The sequence below is a fragment of the Bison bison genome, unplaced genomic scaffold, assembly GCF_000754665.1.
Source record: "Bison bison bison isolate TAMUID 2011002044 unplaced genomic scaffold, Bison_UMD1.0 scf7180017864304, whole genome shotgun sequence".
In the NCBI taxonomy this organism is placed as follows: Eukaryota; Metazoa; Chordata; class Mammalia; order Artiodactyla; family Bovidae; genus Bison; species Bison bison.
Window position 1 is genome coordinate 14041555 of NW_011494876.1, and position 6365 is coordinate 14047919.

A 6365-nucleotide genomic window follows, 5' to 3' on the forward strand; every position below is an offset into this window, starting at 1 on the left:
GAGTATGGTTCCTGGGGCAGGGGAGTTGTGCCCAACAAGCTGTCCCTCAAGTAACTCAGTTCCAGCTAGCCTGGAAGCTAACTTACTGCCAAGCTAAATTAGCCTGGGAGTTAATTTACTGTCCCCACTTGGTGTATCAGACCCCAAGCAAGAGAAAAGCACTAATGGAAATGAGCTCACCTGTAGTGATGGGGAAGTCCTGGTGGACGACGCTTGAATCAGCCTTCAAAGGGGAAGGGAACAAAGAGAAGGCTTTCTAAAGGACACCTGAGCTACAACCTGTCATTGGGACAAAATGCACCAGTGACCCAGAGTGGGGCAAACCCAATTCTATCAGTGGGGTGACCACCTCATCCCATCAGCCAATGGCTCATAGGCTTTTAAAGTCTAAAACCAGAGGCACCAATGCAAACAGTCTATTCCCCACACTTATCATCTCAGACCCCCCGGGTGGATGAAGATCCTGTTCTCTTAGGTGTATTCAGAGACACTCCTGGCAGCCAGGAGTCACAGGTGGTCTGTTGCCCACCTTAACTATTTTGAGTTTTCAGAGCCATGTAGAATCCGATGGCAATCCCATCCTCCCTGTTCCAAGGGGGCCTGAGCATTCCTCCAGTGCTACCCAGGCTTCTATGGTTCCATAGGCTCCCGGGAGCCTCTGCTCCTGTCTGGATCCCAAGACTGATTCTCTTGGTTTACTCTGTTATTTTGCTTCAGCAAAGTGGTGGGTATGTCTAAGAAAGGTTGACTGGATTCTGGTCATTTTTCTGGGTCCTTGTAAGTCTGAAAGAGCTTGTATTCTGTCTTTGCTTTTTGTTTTTTAAAAATGTATTTGGCTGTGCCGGGTCTTAGTTGCACGTGTGGGATCTTCCTTGCAATGCATGGGATCTAGTTCCTGGACCCCTGCATTGGGAGCATGGAGTCTTAACCACTGGACCATCAGAGAAGGGAAGTCCCTGCCTTTGCTTTTTTTTTAATATTTCGGTCCAGAATTCTTTCTGACTGCTCTGTCATTGTTTTTTTGGCTGTTACTGCTGCTGAAATCCAGTACCCCATCACTCCCAGGACTTTGGAATGGCCCGTGTCTGCCTTTTTCTGTCTCCAGAAGCCTCCAGGCTCTTGTGTCTAGTGTCTGAAGTTGTAGGTGAGGTTCCTTGGGGTGGGTCTGTCTTCATTTCTGGGTTGAGTCCTCCTGCTGCTGCTGCTGCTGCTGTCGCTTCAGTCATGTCCAGCTCTGTGCGACCCCATAGACAGCAGCCCACCAGGCTCCTCCGTCCCTGGGCTTCTCCAGGCAAGAACACTGGAGTGGGTTGCCATTTCCTTCTCCAGTGCAGGAAAGTGAAAAGTGAAAGTTGCAATTCCTCACTTTCCAATGACACCCTTCTCCCAACTGCTGGAGCGAACTCAAGCCTGCCCCCTCCTGGCCAGAGACCTCTCCTCAGCTAACCCAGCTGGCCTGTGAGGGATAGAGGGCCATTTTTAGGCTGTGTTTGTTGTTTTTTTTTTTTTTTTCACTCACAATGAAAAGGCTTTTGTTGAATTCCATATCTGTTCTTAACAAGATTTTAGATTTAATTTAAAATATTTAATACATTTCATTATGACTCAGTTTCCTTCCCTGAAGTCAAACAATGGTGCTACTTTCTAGTGAATCCTTCCAGAGGTGTCAAGGGCATGCTGTGCACGTGCATGCAAAGCAAAACAAAACCAGGTAAGACCAGGGACAACGAGTGCTGGAAGAATGTGGAGAAAAGGGAACTCTCATGTATTGTTGCTGGGAAGGTAAATTGGTGCAGCCACTATGGAGAACAGTATTCAGTTCAGTTCAGTTCAGTTGCTCAGTCGTGTCTGACTCTTTGCAACCCCATGAATCGCAGCACGCCAGGCCTCCCTGTCCATCACCAACTCCCAGAGTTCACTCAGACTCACATCCATCGAGTCAGTGATGCCATCCAGCCATCTCATCCTCTGTCATCCCCTTCTCCTCCTGCCCTCAATCCCTCCCAGCATCAGGGTCTTTTCTAATGAGTAACTCTTCGCATGAGGTGGCCAAAGTACTGGAGTTTCAGCTTTAGCATCATTCCTTCCAAAGAAATCCCAGGGCTGATCTCCTTCAGAATGGACTGGTTGGATCTCCTTGCAGTCCAAGGGACTCTCAAGAGTCTTCTCCAACACCACAGTTCAAAAGCATCAATTCTTCGGCACTCAGCTTTCTTCACAGTCCAACTCTCACATCCATACATGACCACTGGAAAAACCATAGCCTTGACTAGATGGACCTTTGTTGGCAAAGTAATGCCTCTGCTTTTGAATATGCTATCTAGGTTGGTCATAACTTTCCTTCCAAGGAGAACAGTATGGTGGTTCCTCAAAAAAACTAAAAATAGAACTACCGTATGACCCAGCAATTGTACTTCTTGATATTTATCTGAAGAAAACAAAATCACTACCTTAAAAAGCTATCTGCCCCACCATGTTTATTGCAGCATTATTTACAATAGCCAAGACATGGAAAAAAACGTGTGTCATCAATGAATGAATGGGTAAAAAAAACTGTATCTCTATGGTGGCTCAGATAGTAAAGAACCTGCCTGCAATGCAGGAGACCTGGGTTTGATCCCTGGGTCAGGAAGATACCCTGGAGAAGGTAATGGCAACCCACTCCACTATTCTTGCCTGGAGAATCCCAAGGACAGAGGAGCCTGGTGGGCTATATAGTCCGTGGGGTCACAAAGAGTTGGAGATATATATATATATATATCTATATATATACACAAATGATAGGATACTCTACACTGTATCCTGCATGTGCAGTTTTCATAAAGATACCTTTATCTTTTCTTGCATCAGTTCTTCAAGAGCTGCCTTGTTCCTTGTGGGAGCTACCGAGCAGTCTCTGCAAACATGCAGACTTTATGTAGCTAGTCCCCCAGTGTGAACATTTGAATAGTTTTCTATTTTTTTGCTTTACAAGTTTTTTGTGTGGGCATATTGGTAGGATCAGTTCCTACTGACAGAATTGTGGCATCAAAGGCATTCATTGTTCACAGCAACACTATTCATAACAGCCAAAAGTTGGAAACAGCCCAAGTTGTTCATCAGCTGGATGAATGGATGGACAAACAGTAGCACATATGCGCAATGGAATACTATTCAGCCAGAAAAAGAATGAAATGCTGATACACTGTACAAGGTAGATGAACCTCCAAAACATTATATTAAGAAGCTGGACACAAAAGGTCACATATTTTATGTTTCTAAGATGGTTGGATGGCATCACCAACACAATGGACATGAGTTTGAGCAAACTCCAGGATATAGTGAAGGACAGGGGAGCCTGGCGTGCTGCGTGCAGTCCATGGGGTCACCAAAGAGTCAGACACAACTGAGCAACTGAACAACGTATTAAATATCCAAAGTAAGTAAATCCATAGAAATAGAGAGGAGACTGATGGTTGCCAGGGGCTGAGAGTAGGGGAGAATTGGAAGTAACTGCTTAATGAATATAGAGTTTTATTTTGGAGTGATAAATAATGTTTTGGAATTAGATAGAGGTGGTGGTTGTACAACATAGTGGACATACTGAATTGTTCAGTTTAAAATGGTTAATCTTTTAATGTATTATTTATTTCATCATGCTGGACTTAGATGTGGCATGTGAACTCTCTAGTAAAAGCTCAGGCTTTTACTAGTTGTGGCGACCGGGGGCTACTCTTCACTGCAGGCTTCCCGTTGCAGTGGCTTCTCCTGTTTCAGAGCACAGACTCCAGGCGGGGGTTGGTGGTGTGGTGGTGGTGGTATTCAGTAGTTGTGGCACTCAGGCTCAGCTGCCCTGAAGCATGTGAGGATCTTCCCAGAGCAGGGATCAGACCCATGTCCCATGCACTGGCAAGTGGATTCATTAACCACTGAACCACCAAGGAGGTCCCTTTAGGGTTTGCTTATTTTAATTAGATAATTTGGCTCCTCTTGAGTCTGTAGCATGCAGGATCTTCCATTGCAATGCATGGACTCTCTAATTGTGGTGCACAGGCTCAGTATAAAATGGTTAATTTTATGTTATGTGAATTTCACAATTTAAAAGAAAAAGGGGGAGAGGGAATACATGTAATAATTTGTAGATATTGTCCTACACGAAGGTGGCACCAATCAGCCTATTTCCCCATCCTTTGACCATTGCAGTTTTGTAATAAAGTTTTTAATTTTTACCTAAGGGCTTTCCAGGTGGCGCTAGTGGTAAAGAATTCATTTGTCAATGCAGGAGATGCAGGAGTTGTGGGTTCCATTCCTGGATTGGGAAGATCCCCTGGAGGAGGGCATGACAACCCACTCCAGTATTCTTGTCTGGAAAATTCCATGGACAGAGGAGGCTGCTGGGCTACAGTCCATGGGGTCTCAAGGAGCTCGACACGACTGAGCAACTGAACAGACATACCTTTAATTTTTACCTATAAGTAAAAAATATGCAAGTCTAGTTTGACTTTCACTTAATAGGAGAAGATAACCAACTTTTCACAGATTTGAGAGACATTATTTGCAGTTCATTTCCTATAGATGGTCTTTTTGTATCCTGTGCCCAGTCTTCTTACTGAGCTATTGGTCTTTTTCTTATTGATGTATGAGAGTTCTTTATATATAAAATAAATAAACTCTTTATTTTGAAGTGATTTGCAAGTATATTATTTGTAGTCAGTTACAATTTTATGTGATATTAAATGGTTTGCCTTGGAAACGAACAGAGATCATTCTGTCATTTTTGAGATTCCATCCAAGTACTGCATTTCAGACTCTTCTGTTGACCATGATGGGGACTCCATTTCTTCTAAGGGATTCCTGCCCACAGTAGTAGATATAACGGTCATCAGAGTTAAATTCACCCATTCCAGTCCATTTTAGTTTGCTGATTCCTAGAATGTCGACGTTCACTCTTGCCATCTCCTGTTTGACCAGTTCCAATTTGCCTTGATTCATGGACCTAACATTCCAAGTTCCTATGCAATATTGCTCTTTACAGCACTGGACCTTGCTTCTATCACCAGTCACATCCACAACTGGGTATGGTTTTTGCTTTGGCCTCCATCCCTTCATTCTTTCTGGAATTTCTATCTCCTGTAGCATATTGGGCACCTACCGACCAATTGGGGGGTTCCTCTTTGAGTATCCTATCATTTTGCCTTTTCATACTGTTCATGGGGTTCTCAAGGCAAGAATACTGAAGTGGTTTGCCATTCCCTTCTCCAGTGGACCACATTCTGTCAGACCTCTCCACCATGACCCGCTCATCTTGGGTGGCCCCACACGGCATGGCTTAGTTTCATTGAGTTAGACAAGGCTGTGGTCCATGTGATCAGATTGGCTAGTTTTCTGTGATTATGGTTTCAGTGTGTCTGCCCTCTGATGCCCTCTTGCAACATCTACCATCTTACTTGGGTTTCTCTTACATTGAACGTGGGGTACCTCTTCACGGCTGCTCCAGCAAAGCGCAGCCGCTGCTCCTTATCTTGGATGAGGTTGCTCCTCCTGACCTTAAACGTGGAGTAGCTGCTCTCAGCCCTCTTGCGCCTGTGCAGCTGCCACTCCCTGGACGTGGGATAGCTCCTCTCGGCCGCCGCCCCTGACCTCGGGCATGGGGTAGCTCCTCTCAGCCACCGCCCCTGTATATTGTCACCCTGCTTATTTAACTTCTATGCAGAGTACATCATGAGAAACACGGGGCTGGAAGAAGCACAAGCTGGAATTAAGATTGCTGGGAGAAATATTAATAAACTCAGATATGCAGATGACACCACCCTTATGGCAGAAAGTGAAGAGGAACTCAAAAGCCTCTTGATGAAAGTGAAAGTGGAGAGTGAAAAAGTTGCCTTAAAGCTCAACATTCAGAAAACGAAGATTATGGCATCCGGTCCCATCACTTCATGGGAAATAGATGGGGAAACAGTGCAAACAGTGTCAGACTTTCTTTTTGGGGGCTCCAAAATCACTGCAGATGGTGATTGCAGCCATGAAATTAAGACGCTTACTCCTTGGAAGGAAAGTTATGACCAACCTAGATAGCATATTCAAAAGCAGAGATATTACTTGGTCAACAAAGGTCCGTCTAGTCAAGGCTATGGTTTTTCCAGTGGTGAATGTATGGATGTGAGAGTTGGACTGTGAAGAAAGCTGAGCGCCCAAGAATTGATGCTTTTGAACTGTGGTGTTGGAGAAGACTCTTGAGAGTTCCTTGGACTGCAAGGAGATCCAACCAGTCCATCCTAAAAGAGACCAGTCCTGGGTGTTCATTGGTAGGACTGATGCTGAGGCTGAAACTCCAATACTTTGGCCACCTCATGTGAAGAGTTGACTCATTGGAAAAGACCCTGATG